This window comes from Sinohyriopsis cumingii, chromosome 14 (assembly GCF_028554795.1).
Source record: "Sinohyriopsis cumingii isolate HCF-2022 chromosome 14, ASM2855479v2, whole genome shotgun sequence".
Taxonomy (NCBI): Eukaryota; Metazoa; Mollusca; class Bivalvia; order Unionida; family Unionidae; genus Sinohyriopsis; species Sinohyriopsis cumingii.
In genome coordinates, this window is record NC_142974.1 from 77,659,287 (window position 1) to 77,680,305 (window position 21,019).

General features: G+C 36.7%; 1 long non-coding RNA gene across 1 annotated transcript in view; it reads right to left on the reverse strand.

Annotated features, from left to right (window-relative positions):
* The window catches only part of LOC149784202 (uncharacterized), a 31,775-nt gene extending 12,881 nt beyond the window's left edge, over window positions 1–18,894 (reverse strand). The window contains exons 1-4 of the long non-coding RNA XR_016414111.1: window positions 18,870–18,894; window positions 12,433–12,456; window positions 11,293–11,316; window positions 2,098–2,298 (exon numbers count right to left, since the gene is read on the reverse strand). This is a non-coding gene — a long non-coding RNA (uncharacterized LOC149784202). The remainder of the gene's footprint in view (window positions 1–2,097; window positions 2,299–11,292; window positions 11,317–12,432; window positions 12,457–18,869) is intronic.
* Between the last annotated feature and the right edge of the window lie 2,125 nt (window positions 18,895–21,019).

Sequence of the window (21,019 nt, forward strand, 5' to 3'; positions counted from 1 at the left end):
ACTTCTCCAGTGTCTATGCGAAGTCATTATATTTTGGATCGAAGACCGATAAACTCTGAAACGGGTGCACCATTACATTCATCTCTGAATTTTCCTATGACCATTTTAATGTCAGCGCAGTAAAAAGGACTATCCCGTAGATACTCGGATAGATCGGAAAGTCTTCTTCATGGTTGGACGTATTCTGATAAACATCTTCTGTCCAAACGTCGTAGATGAGTGAGGCTTTTCATGAACAGACTTTCTCTATCTACACATAGCATCATGATAAAGTCCTAATGAAAATCCATCATGAACACTTTGGAGAGATTGTGTATCGCAACTCCGACGTATATGGATTAATCAAGTCTGAGATGTTGTTTTATTTTTAGTGTTTTCTACAATCGATGGCTGTTAAATCTTTGTAAAATATTTTCATGTGCATAAATGTATCGGATGCGAAAAATTTTCCCGTGATCACACATCGGTGGCGATTACAATTTTTTTCTGTTTTTATATATTTACCATGATTTTTTTCCCCCAAAAAATCTGTTGTCCATGAGTTGAATTTGAAGAGATCCTTGTCGAAGTATGTGGTAGCAAACGTGCATTGATGTGTGTTAACGTCGATGTAGCTTTCCATCCACAGAGCTTGATTAAACTTGAGAGCGCGTTGACCTTTACATAACATCAGCCCGTGTTTCAAAGCCTTTTCGAGAAAACGATGGTGTAAGATGTATTTGGTCTTGTTCATGAGATTGATCACAATTATTTTTATCTTTGTATCTCCAAGGAAGAACTTATTTTTGTTTTGCTGTAACTGTTCCTGTGACAGGTTTCTTGAAGATCGTGCAATTGTTTTGGCTCGATTAAGTCGCCCCCGACGAAAAACCGGATATCTTCAGCAAATCCTGATTGTCGTTATTGAAATGTTTGTATTTATTATATATAGTTAATATCAAAATATGAGCTACTTTTTCTTCCTCTAACATCTGAATGGCTTGGTTTTCCTGGCAGTAACTCAGATCGACATGCCTATCCAGTCTTTCTTGTCTTGGAAACACAGTAAAACACTTGTAGCAGAAAAATGCATTGTTCGCTTGGCGTACTGCCATCGACATACTCGACTAAATTCCTTGATGAAAATGAAATGGTCTTTCTAATAAAGTAATATGATCTGCGTTATGAGGTCTTGGAAATGAGCTTATTATTCACAGTGTATTTTTTTTGTTGATATTATTTTCCTCGAATCTATATGTTGATAGATGATTTTGTGCTACCAATTTTGGTACGACTTCTACTCTAGCAGGGAAGTAATGCTTGTGATTCTGTGTCCACGATTGATGTTAGGACTTGTAAGAGTTATTTCTTTAACACCTTGATGAAGTACGTTAGGATTATCGTACACAAAGCCTGTTTTATGAGCCTCCGTATGCTTTATTCATTTTTGCGTGGTATCAGAGATATCTTGGGTATGACCATGACACGTTGACTTCGAATAGACTTTCTAAAGATTTTGGAAGCGTTTCCATTTCAGCTTGCCTCGAAAGACTTAAAATCTCGTTTTGGAGATCCAGAAGTGCACCTATCGATGCTGGATAAGAATCTGTTTATCCCAGTGAGAGTGTTATACCCATCACGTATTTCTCTCGCATACCGCTATGAGGTGATACTTTCTCGTACAAGCAGGCTTTTAAAATCATTGACGATTTTATGTCTGTTCTTGTGTTTCTAGAGAGATATTCCATAATATCTCTGACTTGTGCATCAAATTCATACAGTGCGGCATTCGATCGTGGATACGTTGGTTACTTTGTTTGATTTCAAAGTAGATCTCCTGCAGTCGATGATCGAGATCATGTCGTAGGATACACTTTTTTCCTGATATGATCATAACTCGATCGTGATTTATTTCTCTATTATTATCATAACAGAGCAGATAATTTTTGTAATGGATATTATATAATATCAGACTTTTAATATAACTCTTATTGCATGTTTCTAGTATTTATATTTTTAGCTGAATTTACATTTCTGTCTCAAAATATAGAATGCCATCACGTGGAAAGAACATATGTCAATGGTTATTTCAGAGGATCACGGAGAGGTTAATAATACCTGAAGAGAGGAATATGGTTCCCAGCATAATGCAGTCATCAAGGGAGTACCGTGCCCAGCATAAAGTATTCATCAGGGGAGTACCGTATCCAGCCTAAATCAATCATCAGAGGAGTACCGTGCCCAGAATAATAAAATCATCAACAAGGATGCCCAGGATTTCGATTTCGCATAGTGTGTGGACTAGGTGTTCGTGGCGACCTATCCGTGTGTAAACAATGTGGCGTTTGAAATATTACTATGAAAGGTAAGAACAAGCAATAAGAGCAAGAAAACCACAGAGGTGGTAGACGAATATATGACATAAATTTACAAAATGCAATCACAAGCCGTCAATGAAAGTTCATCCAGTGTTTACTCGTTATGAAGTTATCACGAATGATGATGTACGTAAATGTGTGCACTAAAATATTAGTAGTGTTACGATTTAGCAGAACAGGTTGCTCAATTATTAATTTGTATTTAGATGAAATCAGAGGCACGAGGTAGAGCCATCGTTTAGTGTTTGAATCTCATCGTGACATTATTCCAGTCGGATACATGGTTACTCTTCACAACTTTGATATATCTAATAATCGATTAGAAAATGTAGAGATTGTAAAATAGCATAAAATATAAATTATTTATCGGTTGTGTTTTTGCTAGATTTTAGTACTTTCTGTGTTATGACTTTTCAAATCTGCACAAGAACAATGGAGACATATCGACGATAAGGTCACTTTCTTTCTCGTCTCTCGAATTAAAATAGGCATATGCAATTTAGCTCTACGAAGGTATGACGTAATTTTCCTGAGCAATTTTGATAAGGTAATAATGCCTGTTTTTCACTCATTATTTTGTGGCTTTAAATGTTGGCTCCATTCCCTGCGCCATAGTTTGAAAATCTAAACTTCCTCGAAAAAAATGAGCATAAACGGATTAGTGAGAGCGCCCGTGGATAATACTCCGGACGGGGTCAGTGCGATATGTGCTGCTGATGTTATTCTCGATATACACTAACAAAACATGTACACATTTTTATAGACATATACTTTGCAGTGGTAATATTGGTAATAGTATTCAAGCTCGCGATGAACTTCCTATGGTACATTTTCGTCGATGTGATTCAAGTCGATGAATAGTCTCATATGTTACCTGCTAATCTTTTAAATACAGATTCGAGATCAGTAAGGTGCTCATTCATAAAGTGTATGTACTTTCTGATACTAAACATATGCTTCTTCAAATGTACATGGTCATGTAACATCTCTAATAATGAAACCATGGTTATTGTTTATTTTAGTAAGCTGATAAACGTTAATGAGGTATTTAATCATTTCCGGTGTGGCCTTAAGCTTAATTGGCTCCAGAAAGCTGTAAGCATCAACTATGTTTGTTACAAATCGGCTGTTATTACCCTTATCAAAGGTATGGTGATACATAGAAAGGTAATACAATGACAGACCGAGGTTTTCCACGTTAATATTGTCATTTTCATAATCCATCATGCCATCTTCAAGTTTTCCAAAGAACTCACCAGAGTTAGGCCATAGCATAGCCATGTACTTGGATATGGCGGGTTGTCTGCTACCGATCTTTTATATCTGTCAGGTTCTCTCATAAGGTAACGAACAAACTTTCCATTAGGTACTTTATTTACAAGTGATGCTTCAACGCATAATTCTAACTCAACTCTCTTCATGATTATACTCACCATATAAAGATACGCAGCCGCAAATATGTCAATTTATATTGTTTCCATTTTGATTGTACACATGGATATACAACAGCGCCTCCAAAGATATGTTTGGTTCAAAAACACGATCCGTTGTAGGATCGTCTGGAACTGGTGGTTATGGAGCACGCTGTTCTGGAACAACGGCCTCCTCATCCGGAGCATTAAAGGCTCGGTAATCGAGGGCCATGACTTCCAGGATGACAGCCTCGTCCTCGTACACTAATCAGACGTGCTGAACAAAATTATTATGTCGATTGCATCACTCAGTTTTTTATTTCCGCAAACTTTATGTTATCCATGCAGTCATGGGCTTTTTTTGTGCGCGTCATCATCTTCCTTTCAAGAAAATCGTCAACGTTTTGATGTAACCGGTTCTCGTTACGGTCAAAACGATATATGGATGCACTCCCGGAAAATAATATGAATAATTCCTTTGATTCTTTGTGCCGTCCGTGCAGACTCGATATCATCACAAAATTTAAATACATCGAAATACTTATTGATGGATAATATGAGCTGCTGTTGTCGCATTTGATAAACTAAAGTTAAAGATAATTTGACCTCATTGTGTTTGCATCGCTCGTGGTTTCTTACCTGATTATACTATCTGCATAATAACCCGTTGTCTTCTTGAGCACGTGTATATTTTTATTTCCAGCGTATGGAGTTCCTTTCGGTAGATATCGTCGAATAACAGCTGGTCAATTTCGATAGGCACTCAAAGATTTCTTCCATGGTTTTTACAATAGATATAATGTACAAAAAAACCTAAACAAGATCGCGACGGCTGTGAAAGTCTGAAATAAGCTCAGGCTGGACTGAGATGTTCCACCGTGGTGATGTTTAAGATGAACACGTTGTATCGGGATGTCGGTGCGACAAAGACAAATTCTTGCACTGTCTTACAATGGTGTTGCTAGAGTAAATTATAGTCAATGTAGATTCTGCAATGTGCCTCGTGGTGATGTTCCATACGGCGATTGACGTTACTGGATCTTCATCGAAGTTGTACTTTTCCACCTGCTGACTTCGGCTGGACAATGGATCTCAATCGAGCCTCCGTTTTACGTTGACAACTGTTGTGCGAATGCATAAAATCGAGCGGATGACGTATAATAATCCGAAGAGAAATTAGTAATGAATCCAAAAAGACTGATCACATTTGAAATCAGAGATGGTATCAGCCCCACATTATTCTAACTCGAGGTAATGTCTGCATATAATTTATTCACGACGTCAGCTCCGTTGATGTGCATCGAGCAAATGAAAATGTTATTGTAATCCAGATTGAGATCTCCCGAGATAAATCCTTCATCGCTTGCCAGCGCATAAGCAGTCATATATTGTAACTCAACGAGCTATTCGAAGTCAACTTGTCATGGTCATACCCAAGATATCTCTAATACCGTCGTGGGTTGTCCAATCACTCTAAATCCTCCCATAGCGATGCTTCCAGTCATGGTTCCCGTAGCAAGAGACAATTTAGTATATCAGAACGATTCTAAATGTATGTACGAGATCCTCCGATTGTCATCAGTGATCTTCTAGGTCATGGGTAGTCCCGCCAATGACTGTCTAGATATCGTGGTCTGATTGAGTAACATTATCGCGACATGAGTCGTGGAAAGCTTTCCTTAAAGGACTAAATTTCCATAAATGAGTCCGACCGCTTTATCGTACTTGTCACCAGTGCCACTACAAGATCCGGCCCTGACACGGCCTGCGACAACTCGAAAGCATGTTCGGAACGCGCTGGTAGACGATATAAGATTAGCCCGCCCATGTAAATATATCCATCCATCTCTCCAGTGGTAAGATTGAATTTAGTATGTGCCAGCCTGTTAATGTGCGACCACCGTGCGGCGTTTGCATCCGGTGTAGGATAACTCATATCGTCGAGATCAGTGATACTATGACCGCTCACAATGAGATTACCCTGCATGGAATCTATGGCGTGATCCTCATCTTAGCTGGGAGAACTGGCACTGCCTGTCCCTATGTGCTTTCGCAACGAAGTGTAGGACATGGTTAATTTAACAATTGACTATCATTACATTCGATGTTGTTGATGTTGTTGTTGTTTTTGTAGTGTGTAACGCCCTTTTTTACCACAATATAGGCTATACATGGCGGCAAGTATAATATGTGGAGGAACAACCCTGGAAAACCCAGGGAAGAATCCACCGACTCACGAGAAGCTACTGGCAGGCTTTCTCATTTACCCATGTTAACCAAGCCTGAGACCTGAACCCACGCAGACAGAAGTGATATCGCAGTGATCCGGAACAGTGAGTGCTTTTTTTTCCGAATTTAGTGAGTGCCTGTAAAAAATGTGGCCATCCAAAGTTTGGCCCACAACTCAGAGGAATTCGGCCACCACAATTCTTCAGTGAGAGAATTATATATTATCTGCACGTGCGGCAGAAGACGTCATAGACAGAAAGTTTCAAAGCGGTAAAAACATTAGCTCTTAAAGATATAAAATATGAGATGATCACAAATATAACGTCGTAAATTTTGGGTGGGTTTTTATCCACTCTGGTTTCATCATTATAACTAGCAATTCCTGGTATTGCTTCTAAAGCAGTTCCGATTGCCTTTACTGCAGCTGACGCTTGAGCTACCGCATCAGCAGCCTCAGCAGGAACGGTAGTGGGTTAAAAATAGCTCTTATAATCATGCCGCAGTCAACATCACCAAGTTATGCAGTACCGTTAACAGCAACTCCGTTGAAAATTACACCATTACCAGATTATTCTTCGCAGGCAAAACAAAATGATCTTCCAAAAAAATGTAGAGGTTCTCAGTGCAAGGTCTGAAAAGACTTTTCAGGATCTTGTTTACAAAAAAAGTATCCGATGCAGACGCACCATCTCTTGGTGCTATCATATCAGGATTTGAGTTAAAAGAATTATGGTGACATTTTCGAATAATGTTTGTTTTGTGTTTTTGCTCAGTCTCGGTGATTTAAAAAATTGCCGATCGTTTTTAATCGCGGTGTGATTTTAGCATATTACCATAGTATACAAAAACAATGTGCTCGAGATTTACTCAAGATTACCTTAGGCCGAACGATTACACTCCCATCTACGATTCCACGACAGGGTGCGAGTATGTCGAATAGTATGCTACCAATACTGCCAATCGCACTGAAAAATATCAGCACATGGCGAAGACGTGTACTTGCTTCCCCATAAGGCTTTTCTGGAAGTCCGAGGAAAAATGCAGACGTTAGCAGCTGCCGAAAAGTATGCAGGCTACGCCCAGCTCACACTGCATAACAATGAATGGTCTTTGTTCAAGTCAGCACAGTACACGATGAACAATCAGACCGTGGATGTAATTACTGGTTAATTAACATAAGCTAGCACCATGCTTAATTTGATCATGTTCAGCGATGACTACATCCGGTCGTGTGCCAACAACATGTATTGGTTCAGAGACACTAGCACTGGAGCTGCGACGCATACTGTATTTACTTCCACGGCGAACATGCTTCCTCTGGCTGGTGTCGGTAGCGCCAGTGCTTTCAACGGAGCCAACTTCAGAGTCAATTTTGCTATGCACGTAATGCTGCTCGGTGCGCGCTGACTGGTTCCATTCGTGAAATTTGCATTACCCTTCCTCTGAAAACTATATTTAGTATATGCTATGATATCCGTATCATGCTTAGAGATGTTCAACATGGTCTGATACAGGAAAGAGATTCTCCTGCACAGTGCATGTACAAAACAGGAGCGGACAAAGCGCCAGATAATGGCGTTTACCATGAGGTGGCTTGCAGGGTGGATGCCTAAAATTAAACCCTCCGCTGCTCAAATGCTCGAGTTAGAATTGACCTTGACCACATTTTTAAAAAAACACCTTTGCTTGGAGCCAAACAGAATTCACATGCAGGAATTTACCCAGGCCCAGCAAATCTACATCTTGGAGGGTGGCTACAATCTAGGCAGTGAACTTTCCAGGCACTTGTTTGTGTCGTTTTATTTGTCGGCACGGTGTACAAACCGGACTGGAAAGAGGCACACTTCCCATCATCTGAATTTATCTAGTATTGATTCAAGGCAATATAAAGTACAAGAAGTTTCATATAACTTTGGTGCTGCCACAATAAATTACTCCAGTGTGTTATCGTTGCACATGGAAGGCATGCACAAATCCCAAGATGTGGATACTACCACACAAGCATGGCTGGATTATATCGCTACTTTGTATCCCATTTTCCACTTTGATGTATCTAAACATTCCGATCTTCTCAAATAGTCTCCAGCCAATAATGAGATTCGATAGACCACTGGCGATCCTGTTGCGGATTATGAGTGCTACTCCCTGCTGAATTCAGATCGGTTCATGACGTTGGACGTGCTCAATGGAAACATAATCGTAATCGTAGCTAGAAAGTTGGTCGGCAAAATAATACGATATCATGTGTAAATCACCTTTACACATCATGCCTCAATCCCAGGGTGGTCGTAATGAAAAGGACTACGAAAGAACTCATGGCAGCGATCCACACATGATGTGTCCATTGTTAAGGTTGGAGGACATAGAATGTATTCGCGTCTGTTTCCAATATTGTAAGAGAGAAACGTTTGAATATCGCTGATCACCTCGGACATGTACACAATTAATATTATACACTGAAGAAATAATGAAAACATTTTCTACCATACCCTCCTCCAATAACAGTTCATAAAAACTGCGAGCGGAAATCAATTCAAAAGGCTTGGAAAAGTCAGTAGAAGACAATATTGGTTTAACAGGTCTAATCAATATTTATGAAACGTTTAAAAATCATAAGGTTATAAAAGGGAGATAACTCTTTTCGGAAAGCTTCATAAATTTTTCGCACTTATATATGCGTGATGTCTGTCGTTTTAATTAATATCCTACTGAAATTATCGCTTAGCAGTAGCACATCAATTCGTAAAACACTTAGATACATACATGGATTATTTAATGCCATTATGTGCGTTGGGCAAAAACCACTTTCTGCCTATGCATGGATGCCAGTTTGAAACACAGAAATAGACAAATGGGTCAATGTTAGAGTCGTTCTTGCCATAATGTTATGTAATGTCTAAGTGAGCATAGGGCGTATTTCACGCACCCAACACATTTCCACGAGCTAATAGTTCTAAGACCAATATTTTAGTCTCCTCATCATCAATATACATCTTGATTATACATTCAGGATAATAGCCAGAGAGAAGTGAATCTGTTTCAATAGCGATATATTTAAAAAGGGTATACAAATTAACTCACCTAAGTGTCTTATATTGGTCATCCAGTCAGCGTCTATTGGATCATGAGATAATGGGTTCCTAATTGTGACGTTTTAGGGATTAAATTGATAAGTAATACTTTCCTATCGTTTTGTTAAGTTAATCCTTGATAGAAGTAGATTCAAAGATTAAAAATTTTTACCGCTTAACTTTATTTAGAAGGTATATGTAAATGTACGTGTAAATACATTATTAGAAGAGGAATCATCAAGATGACCAAAGGTTGATTCTCACTTTGATCTAGAATGCAGTGATGCAAGCATATGTGCAAGTAAAAAAACAATCAAAAATAACTCCCTTATGCCTATGGAATTAATTGCTTTCGAATCTTTACATAAGGTAGTGTCGTAGTGACGTAGGCTTTTTTAATGACTATAATTGATAGTAGACTCATAGTGGTTATACGATCTATATATTATGGCGGATGCATACATATATTATAACAATAATATGTTTGCTGGCCAGTGGTACTTCTGGTTATTACTACTAAAATCTTATATAATTTCCTTAATTTCTGTGACTCAAATTGCCATAGTGTGACGTCATATATTTGCATAAAGATCCTCACCTTCACCTATTACTTACTTACTGCAAAATACGAAAACAGTGAACATATAACTCAGTATTAAACTTAAGAGACACACATGGTGACAGCAAACAAGGCAGCTTTTGGTGAGCATATTGTCTTCGTCTGATTTTATATTTATTAGAAGGGACATCAACTATTTGAATGTTGTCTAAAATGCTATTCTTGGTATACAGACATTTATAAAATAATATTCACAAATGAGAATTTCACAACTAATTGATTCATATTGATTTAGTATATTAATAAATCACCTTTATTATATGTACAATTCATAGCAGAAGAAACATGGCAGTGAACTATGTTGGTTGCTCTTTGGTTTTATTGTATTGTGTTTTCTTCTATGTGCGTTTTGTTAAGGGGTATTTTATTTATTTATATTTTATTTGCGTAGCGGGTTCCTAACAGCGTAACCGCTCCGGTGGCCTAGTGGTTAGAGCGTCCGCTTCGGATGCGGGAGGTCGTGGGTTCGATCCCCGGCCGAGTCATACCAAAGACTTACAAAAACGGTACTAACAGCTGCCTCGCTTGGCGATCAGCATTAAGAGGTTAGTGTTAGGACTGGTCGGCCCGGTCTTATGATAATGTGACTGGATGGGACATCAAGCTACATGTCTGCGGCATGTTGCCGCATTGCTAGACATCACTATAAACTGCCACATTGCAGACATCGTAGCGTTATGACTGAAAAATTGTTAAAGCTACGTTAAAACTCCAAATCACATCACATCACATCCTAACAGCGTTTATTTGGGTTGAAAATATTTAAACTTTAAACCTCAAACGTCTTTCAAAAACTAATATTAACTATTTACATAAATAAACGCACCACTCTCTATCACAGGTTCCTGTATCTAAATCTGACAATGCAGAACAAAATCATGAGATATATTGGATGATGTCATCAGCCTGAATTAATGATTAAAGTTAAGCACGCCCAGTTACGGTAAACAGTAGGGACATAGTGACACTAATGTACTTCTCTACAATTCACTTGATACTATAGAATGTATGGTTATATGTTAACAGAATGGGCAGTTGGGGAGACAATACCATATCATAATAAAATCACCTTCAAATAAAAGTATATGTCATTCATTGATATGAGTGTCAGTTTTAATGTATTCATTGAACTAAGGATCGCCATTTTGTCAATAAGTATAATTTTACTTCCATTTAGGACAAACACAATAAATGCACGATATAAGGAATCAGAAGGAAAACAAGGATATAACAATAATAATTGATTGCTAATTGATACGAATATTGTGATGATGAACTCAGAATTTTTTTCTCCATTCTTTAGATCTTTTTAGACAACAATATTAATGCTTAAATATTATGGAACGTGCATGAGGCAGGAATTGGCGACATTGTTTTTATTCGTAGAGGATGAGGTATATTCGAAATTTGTTATTCTTAGTAAATGCATGCGAAATAGCGAACGTATAATAATTTTATGCAATGCGTCATGTATACTTATGAAATGAAAGCAATAACATAAGAACCTTATGCAATACATCTGTTTTACTTATTGGTCGAAAGCAGTCTGATAACAACGTAAAAAGTTGTAGTTATTTTCTGAAACCATATATATTAATACTTACTCTTTCCTTCTTCTCTCTTTCTTCCTGAAAAGAATGTAATAAATGTGATAAAGAGAGTGATGTAAACTACACTAATTTGCTCTCAAAGGAGAGTGTGTCTGATCATGACCATATTGTCAACTGCAAATACGGTGCATGTCATTATTTCAAAAGATTTACTTACACTAGGTATAGTTAGTACCAATCTGCTATAGTGATTGTATCGTATTTAAATCTCCGGATTTCACCTCTCGTTTTGTCTTTTGGTGTTTTTGAAAAGATACAAATTAACGACACGAAAAGTGTTTCGCTACACAATACTTATAATTGTTTAGATAAAAGTACATAATTTGGCACTTTGACACATAAACAGACAGAAATACAGATTTCCAATGACGTGTTTCATATACCACAACTAGTATACTTCGATGCGAATTACATCAAATACAATAGTATACAAGCGTGTTAATACACTTCCTTTCTTGCTTTCTCCAATTCGTACGTTGTTCTTGTTTCACTCCTTGCATATATAATAAATTGGATATCACTTAATGGCCACTAAAGCTGATACGACTAAAGACGTACAGTGGATAATATAAAGATTGTTCGAGAAGGTGTGCAGAGAAACAAAATGTTTTACTCTTCAGGATACTATAACGTATTCAAAGAGTGTTCACCTGCTTATTTCCTTAAAGCAATAGTCCTACAAAAGTCAATGTTTTTTCTTCAGTAATTGACTAAAACATTATTTTTCCGACACCGAATTATATAGCTAATCCCTCTTAGGACGCTAGAGGATGCACTATAGCAGAAACGATTCGTTTAAGTACATTGTATTTATTTTGAAAATAACATATAAATAAGAGCATGTATCAAGCGTGAAATTACAAAACTGTCAAAGCAATTACTGCATGTAATTAACACTTGTCTTATTCTATTTAATTCATACAATAAATAATAACAAATCTAATTTACTTGTAGCCATGAATTCGAGAAGATATTATTGCAAGACAAAATAAAATAATAAAATGTAATATCAAGTTTATCCTCTGTTTACATAAAGGAAAGTGAGAAGGAGTATATTAATATAATCTTTTAAAATTCATGATTCGTACTCATTTTGTCAGATTATAATATTCTTTCATAAGAATTTGTACTTACTTTTGATGCTCTTTCCCGTTCGTCCTGAAAGAACATAAGAAACCTAATTGTACTAGTTGTTCTACCCCTTTTGTTAGGTAGCAAACCTGAGCATCTTGGATAGTAGCTAACTTGTTGTTAGCTGCTCTTTCAGTAAGCATATTGATTAGTAAGTGTGGGATATTCGTCAGTCCAGTGTTCTCTATGTAGTGAAAGAGTTGAATAATAGCCAACTTTAAATTGGATGATATATAACTGGGTGTTGGGCACTCCAACATCATGAATCTGGTGTGCTATGGGCCTTGGATAGTACAGTGCGTGATAGATATTATATAGTTGAGGTTTTGGTCTCTTGAAAGGGTGTATTATCTGATATATGTGTTGTGATGTGATTTGAATTTTTAACGTAGCTTTAACAATTTTTCAGTCATATCGCTACGATGTCTGCAATGTGGCAGTTTATAGTGATGTCTAGTACTGGGGCATCATGCCGTAGACATGTAGCATGATGTCCCACCCAGTCACATTATCCTGACACCGGGCCGACCAGTCCTAACACTAACCTCTTAAACCTGAGCGCCAAGCGAGGCAGCTGTTAGTACCGTTTTTGTAAGTCTTTGGTATGACTCGGCCGGGATCGAACCCACGACCTCCCTCATCCGAGGCGGAGGCTCTAACCACTAGGCCACCGGAGCGGTCTTTTGATATATGTAGTTCTGACATTAAATAATATGTTAAAACATAAAGACAAATAACTTTAAGGATATGGATTTCTTTAAACATTACGTTTCATTTGAGATGTCATAAAGTCACAAAATTCAAACATTACAAAAAATATTTCTTGATTTATCTTAACTCTCCCCTTAACCCCCACCCACCCAGTGGAGGTAGATCGTGTAGGATATAGGCCGGTCACGTTTTCTTCAAATTTCATAGTGATTATGAACTTCTGATAAAATTATTCTAGAGCGTTGATTGAAAAATATATTGAATATATGTATCAAATAAATTATATAGTATATTTAATTCGAAAGTGAATATTGACAAATGGCGTTGTCGTCGCTTTGCTTCTGGCTTATCCTTGGAGCATTTCAAGTTTGAGATTAATTGGTTATATATCTCTAACGTATAACCAGAGTACTCTTCGATCCAAGACAACGAATCTATTTGGTTCCCTATCTATGACGATTGCAAAATCACAACATATTGTACCTTTCGTCACAGACTAACAAAGCGCAAATGGAAAGTACATTTCCAACAGGGTTACTGACTCTCCACTCATGTTAAAGGCCAACATAGCGGAAGGCAAGAAGAGGAAAACCATTCAAGTGAAGGTATTCCAATCAGAAAGATAGCTGAACAGTTGATTTATGTGATGTGATAGGAAATCTCAACGTCATCCTATTTTAAGAGAATACACGTAATCACGTAAGTGTATATATATTTTGACTTCTACTTTTGTTATGGATAATATACAGAAAATACACTTTCATTGATTTCTTTTAAATATGGCATGCTGAATGTCGGTACTGGATAGCAAATGTAGGTGTTGGGTAGAAGATGACTCAATGTTTTGGTTCACTTTACACTTTTTAATTGACTGGGAAGTGTGAATGTTGGTCAATAATAATCTGATTAAAATTTTACTTTTGTATACATGTCTTTAATAATTTAAAACATTATTAAAACTGTAAACGTTCTTTACCAATTTTAGTAAATCAATAATATGTGTGACATGCATTCCCGAAGTTTTGAATAATGTATTTATTTTCTATAACAAAATACCTCACTTTTTTATTTGTGCTATAAATGATTCCGTTAATTTGCCAAAAAATGTTTTACAAAATTTTAACTTTGGGGCAAATTGCCTTTAATTTTCTTCTAAATTCAGTATAATTCAAAATATTAGTATTCCGTTTCGCCTCTACAACATTTTCAAATTGTTCCACAATTTATCAGACTCCTATAGTCTATATGAGGTTTGGATTTTTATAACTCCTCTTAGTATTGACGAATATTTTACATTTCCCCGGATTAATTTCAGTCTCTGCTAAAAATATTGCACAATATTAAAATTTGTGTTCTTATTACTATTTTGGATAGGTATCCAACGTTTCACAGACGATTGTATAGTCTCTGCAAACATCCAAATGATTTTCGTAACATTTGTAGTGCTTTAAGTGTAAGCCCTTTCTTTTGGCAATTTTCGCATTTGTTTGGACTTGTGTCATTTTCTGACATAGTCCATTCTTATTTCGGAATTTCAGCCCTACTTACTGTTTCGATTACCAACATATTACAATTCTCATTTCGCTAGGTTGTTAATTTCTTTATTTTAACTTTTTGTACAAAGGTGATGCTTAAAACGCGATATGTCAATTGCAAAGAAACAAATAGAGTTAAAAGACACAGTTTGAAATATTTATGTGTGTATATCAAAATATGTACATAAAATCACCATTAACGAATCGTAAGACAAGACGCATCACACTTTAAAAAGTACGCGAAACACACTGACTGACTGAGATTGTTACAAATCTGGAGATCATATTACTAGTACGCTTTCTTTCAAAAACTGTTATATATGCTTACGGTCTCGATATATTGGATGTGTATAAGCTATGAGAAAGATACACGCATACAAAGGGTTTTATGGGTGTAATTTTGCATTTGTTCGTTCAGATTGGTTAACATCATCATATTCTTATTTGTGATCTAAGGATGTTAACTTGGTAAATGTGGTTAAATCGTCAAAATGTCATATCCTCACGCTTTTTTAGACGGGCCCTGTACTGCTTGAAATCAGTTCATAGTTATGAGGATGTCTTGCATCCGTGTCGATATTAGTCACAATGCACAGCCAGCGGTACAATATTTATCGGTATACACTATTATCGGGCATTTCTGCGCACCTAAGGTTTCACTCACCAATATTGAAGCAAAACGCATACCGAATTCGACAGACTGACAAATATAAGCTGCTGCAATGCTTATCGTTTGAAAAGAGGCAATTGTTACATAATATTCTGTTCAAAATAATATTAATTTTCGATACACGGGATACAACCTCCGTGTTTTCATGACTCGCGATGTATCGGTATATTATGTGCAAAGCTTTGAAAAGATAAAATGTTTATCCATCGCGAGACAGATATGAAGTATATTACTCTGGATTGTTTCTGTCAGCGATCCAATCGAGTAATTAGGTCAGGTTTATAGCTAGTTTGACAAAATTCAACGTAACATTGATAATAAATGGCAAGATACATTCAGCAAACTAAACCAATCTTGTGAAAACATTAGTAAATTTCATTATTTTATATATAAAAAAGCTATTATGTGGAAGAAAACAACAGTTAATAGGATATAATGTAAATGATTAAAGAATTTAGAAACAGACTATGAGCCGGAGAATAGTCTTGAGAATCCCGTTCTAGCGGCAAACTGACACGTTGGGTAGCAGACGATTTTGTAAGTGTAGGACAATTTCTAGCAAAATTGGAAATTTGGATTCAGATACGGAACTTTTTGATGCATACATTTCAATCGTTTATATTATGCATTTATTTTTTTTATAATTCTAAAAGTTGCATACTAAATATAATTTCCTGGAACAAAGGTCTAAAAGATCATTGAATGGGTGTTCATGTTGAAATTTAGAAATTACATTTTCTTATGCATTTCGAGTCGAATCAAGTCTCATCGATGACAAAATAACACAACTGCTTTCAAACATGCTACCTAAAGTTTTGTCAGTGAGTTTTATTTAATGTTTTCGGCCCATTTAGTGGTGGCTCCATTTAATTCAATTTAGCTACCATGCCCTATGTTTTTTCACAGCTTGATTTCTTTGAAAACATCTTATTACCATGTTCGTGTCTAATGTAAGCTTAGAAGACATTATAATCTGTTAATACTGCAATTTCTTCATGCAAAGAAAATCCGATCTAGAACAAATCCGGTCATGGGAATGAGGATGATACCAACAAAATATATCCCATTGTACTTCACGCAGATACAAAATAATGCTGCTGCCAGAGGTACTTGTGTTTGCTAGTGAAGAAAGAAAACTACTGATAGACCCAGTCAAATGCTAATTTTTTTAAGTTAGGCTTATTGATAAACTTGGCCGTTTGGAATCTGCCTCATCACTGATTTTGTGTTAGTTTCATTTATTCCATTGGCACGTTCGTTCAATTGTTATATAACTCTCTATATAAATATAAATTCCACATTTGTTCCCCATGCTCAATTTAAGGATATACTGTCACTATATATTTTCTTAAGTGGGACATTCCCTTTGTCAAATAAAAAAGGGAGATTAGAAAAGAAGACGGGATGAAGAAGCGGATATAGTTCAATATGTACCTAACACTTCAATAACTCTCTTTCTTCCTGCTCCACTTTCTTAGATCTCTGCTGAATTCAACATCTTTAAAACATCTCACTCTGCTTATATAAGCATTAATATGCTAATCAGTTCTGAAAATAATCTGCTCCTTATCTTTGTATGCATATTTTCTCAGCTTCCTTCTGGGGAGGCTTATACATAGCTAGCTTTGTGAGTTTGAAAATGTTGGTAAACTGACTTGTATGACTGTTATGCACACTTTTGCGGGGTTTACATATATTATATTTCGTGAATATCTGCTCCAAAATAGGATTTTCACTAATATAAACTTTGCTGAATCAGTAGTTGCGTGCCTACTGTACTCTTTAACTCTGTATTTGGTTTTTTAGTCCATCAATGTCAACGCTGCTTGTACAGACAGAGATATTCAAACTAAATATCTCTAATTCCTAAATGTATTACCTTTATTTGTTCAGTTTGTCTTAAGCGAGATATGGATATATGGTTCTACAGCATATGATCCGCATGGGTAATTCGATTGATAAGAAATAAAATGGCATATTACTTTTAAATTGAAGGTATTCTAATTTAGGCTTCCTAATCTGCCCTTTCTAACTTTAATCTCAAAATACCGCTGAAAGGGAGATTTACAGTCATGCCATCTAATTTTGTCCATGCAACATTTACATCTCACTCGTATTTAAGACCATGTATAGGCTCAAAATCACGCACTGGCTTTAACATTTTCCCAGATCCAATAATCGATATACATCAGAACTCATTGTCATCATTGCTATCACAAGCCAGTAATACCCGAACGAAGTCGTATTGAACCACGCCTGGAAACACACACTTTGGATCCTCTATGTAGCTATAGTTTAAACGCGCATTTGTAAAATTTCTTTCATGGAGGGGACAAACTACGCCATAATAATGCTTATTATTGGGCACCATCAAATACAGTTTGACAGCCATTCATGTCATGCTTGAAGAAATCATATGTGTTAACCGTTGCCAACCGGAGAAAGAGATGTCTCGACAAAATGGTTCAATACAAACTGTATACATTGCCGAGCACAGTTTGATATGAAGAACTTTAAAGTAATTTGCGGGAGGTCTCACACATCGCTGTTCTTCAAGATTACGAATTCGTATAAATTTTGCATGACACGTGTCATTGCACAACCTGAAGGCATTTTTGTTTTATTACTTTACTTATAAATTAGTGATGCTTGCGCGACATTTCCATGTTGCCTTGCCAGTACTTCATGTTTGTCATGCAGGGGATAAGCTACAATACTTTCTGATTGGTGGTTATTATTCAGCCTGAACCGGAAGGATCCATAACCGCCAATGCGAATTCATTTTATCATAATTCACAGTACGACATACCGGTAGTGTAGCGTTCAGATCTAACACAGCAGACATGATACAGTCAACGTATAACTTCTAGTAAATATGGTTATGCAATGATGAGCAAAGCACTTCATTATATATGTCAATCACGTTCAGAATGTATATTATATGCTAGAAATGCTACTATGCTAAGATAATAAGGATGAAAATGGGGGTGGGGAGGCAGATTACAACCCATTACACTTTATGTTAATTTGAAGACGGCGAGCGAGAATTATCATTAGTCGTTTTCGTTTTTAACAGTACAAAGAGTTTATGTGACTGCAGATGCTGTTTCAGATGAATTGTAGTTTTCAAAAATAAAAAGTACAAATAATAATAATTATTCATGACTGCTGAAGAACAAAGTAACTTAAGTTTGGCTTTGTATCGATTCTCCATCTCTTTCATCGTTATGTGTATCGTTACAGCTAAAGTATTAATGCATAGGCATATCGATACATTGTTTTAGCCCTAGTGAAACACCAACTTAGACCACGGAGATAACGTAGTATGACCTGATATGATTTAGTTGTTATTAAATAAGAGATGACATGATACTTGTATGGGGTGGTGGTAAAATGAACACTTGGATTATACTAACATTGATTGCAATCGCTGGCGTATATTATTAATGACTAATTATCAAACTGCTTAATTTTTATTTGCTTACTGACTGTAGAATGTCAATTTCCGATTGATCTGTACTTACCCTTTCCAATTTCTCTCTTTCTTCCTGAAATAACACAGCAAACATATTAGAAATGGTAAACATGTCTTAGTCTATTAGGTTTCAACTTCGGTTTTAATGAAATCGGGATACACATGTACATATTCACAAATATAAACAGTGTATAACTTTACTTAGCAGAACTCTACCACATATTGTATATACTTCTCAGTAAGTCTTATCATGCTTTTTCTCACATTTAGTTCTCCTTCTGTTTAATTTTTAACTTGCTATGTCCTTGTATGTGCGTGCTGTTGTGTGCATAGATGGCGTGTCAGAGATGGGTGGTACCTCAGGTTGAATGACAAGGTGTGTCCTTCTCAGGACTGTTTATCTACCTTGAGTCACCACTTGGCACTAAGCTCTCATATGTGGCTACAAGAAGATGTTACCATGGAACACTGGCTAAGCTCTGCAAATTGTTTTGGGAGACGGGCTAAACCAGGTAAGGGCCTTACACCCTAATTTAATTAGATTATATATATATATATATATATATATATATATATATATATATATATCTACGTATTTGAAGTTTGGACACGGCACATTGCACGGAAGAAACCTCGAACTTGTTGAGAAGTCAGAAATACAAAGCCAGCAACGGGTCGTGGAACGTGATCGTGGCGAGAAACTAAAGACGCCATAACCATCCAATGTTTTCAGACTTATCTCGAGTTGTCTCGATTACGTTTTTCTACTTGATCCAGATAGGCCAGGACGATATAATGAGGATGACCAAATGAACAGCTCTATCTCACTTTAATGCAAGCCAAGCGCATGTCACAGCGTCAAACCCGTTCCTCACAAATTCAAGTCCGGTGGAGACGGAGAAGAGAAAAAAACACCAAGTGAGGATAATATTTAAGCTGCAGTCACGAACCTGCACATATGTAGCTCGGATAATAGTATCACTTTCTAATAGACCGAGGTAGCAATGGAACTCGTCATCACCCTGAGTGTCAGGGCAGCCCTTCTCAAGATCACTCTGCTCCTCTCCATAGCACGCGTAATTGACTAGAAAAGCTTAAATATAGCCTGCTTCTTCCCAACCACGCCAGTTTACCGCGGCTGGCGGAGGTCACATCCATACGGTCAAACATCAACAAAAAAGAAAACAAAATGATGGTATTGAAATTCAGCACATCAATATTCGAATTAATTTGGACAACACCAAGGCATATCTACATGAGAAACAGACTTCGATGGCTACTAGAGAACTGGTAAGATACAAATAGGTACATAGAAGAGCTGAGTGAGGTTCGCCTAGCAGACGTGGGGCAGCAGTCGGAAATTGGTGGTGGTTATACGTGCCGCTGGATTGATCGCAAGAGTGAAAAACGTTGAGAAGTATGCGTGAAGTCTACTGTAGTGCACAATCGTACCGGCCTTCCCAAGGATATGAATGATCGCCTAATGACTTCACAACTTAATCTGGAAAACAGCAGGAGTACCGTGTTGATCAGCACCTACGCTACAACAATAACTAGCATAGATGAGGTGAAATATACGTTGTATGAAGAACTGAATTCCCTCATGTCAGCCATTCTAATTCTTGTCGACTTCACCGCTTGAATGGGGACTAACAAACAAAACAGTTTGCGTGTTTAACATGATGTAGAGACTTTAAAACCTAACAATTAGTACTGAAATGGAGATAACATGATCTGTGTTGCCTTATATGTGGGAAAATGCCGTATATGCGTGTTATTGCAAAGTTAAAAATGAGTGTGCTATCAGATCTTTACATTGTTTTGTTGAAATGATCACTGGAAGCTTAATCATGCTACATATATCTTTCTATAAAAAGAACAATATTCCTTCAATTTATCATCAAAATCTCATTATCATCTCCTGGCAAGAAAAACGAGTGTGCCTTGATGCAGAGTATGGTGTCATTTAGTATTTATTCGCTAAAGTAAGTCATTATAATAACGCATAATCCCCAATGGAGTTACTGACATTTAATCCTAAGTATAAAAAAACACGTGAACCAGATAAATGTATGTGTCGTAGTAGAAGAACATCGTATTTTAGTGACAGGTTTATGTATGTATATTAAATTTATACATGTACATCATGTTGACATTATACAGAACTTCTTGGATTACATGATGGGTACTTATTGAATG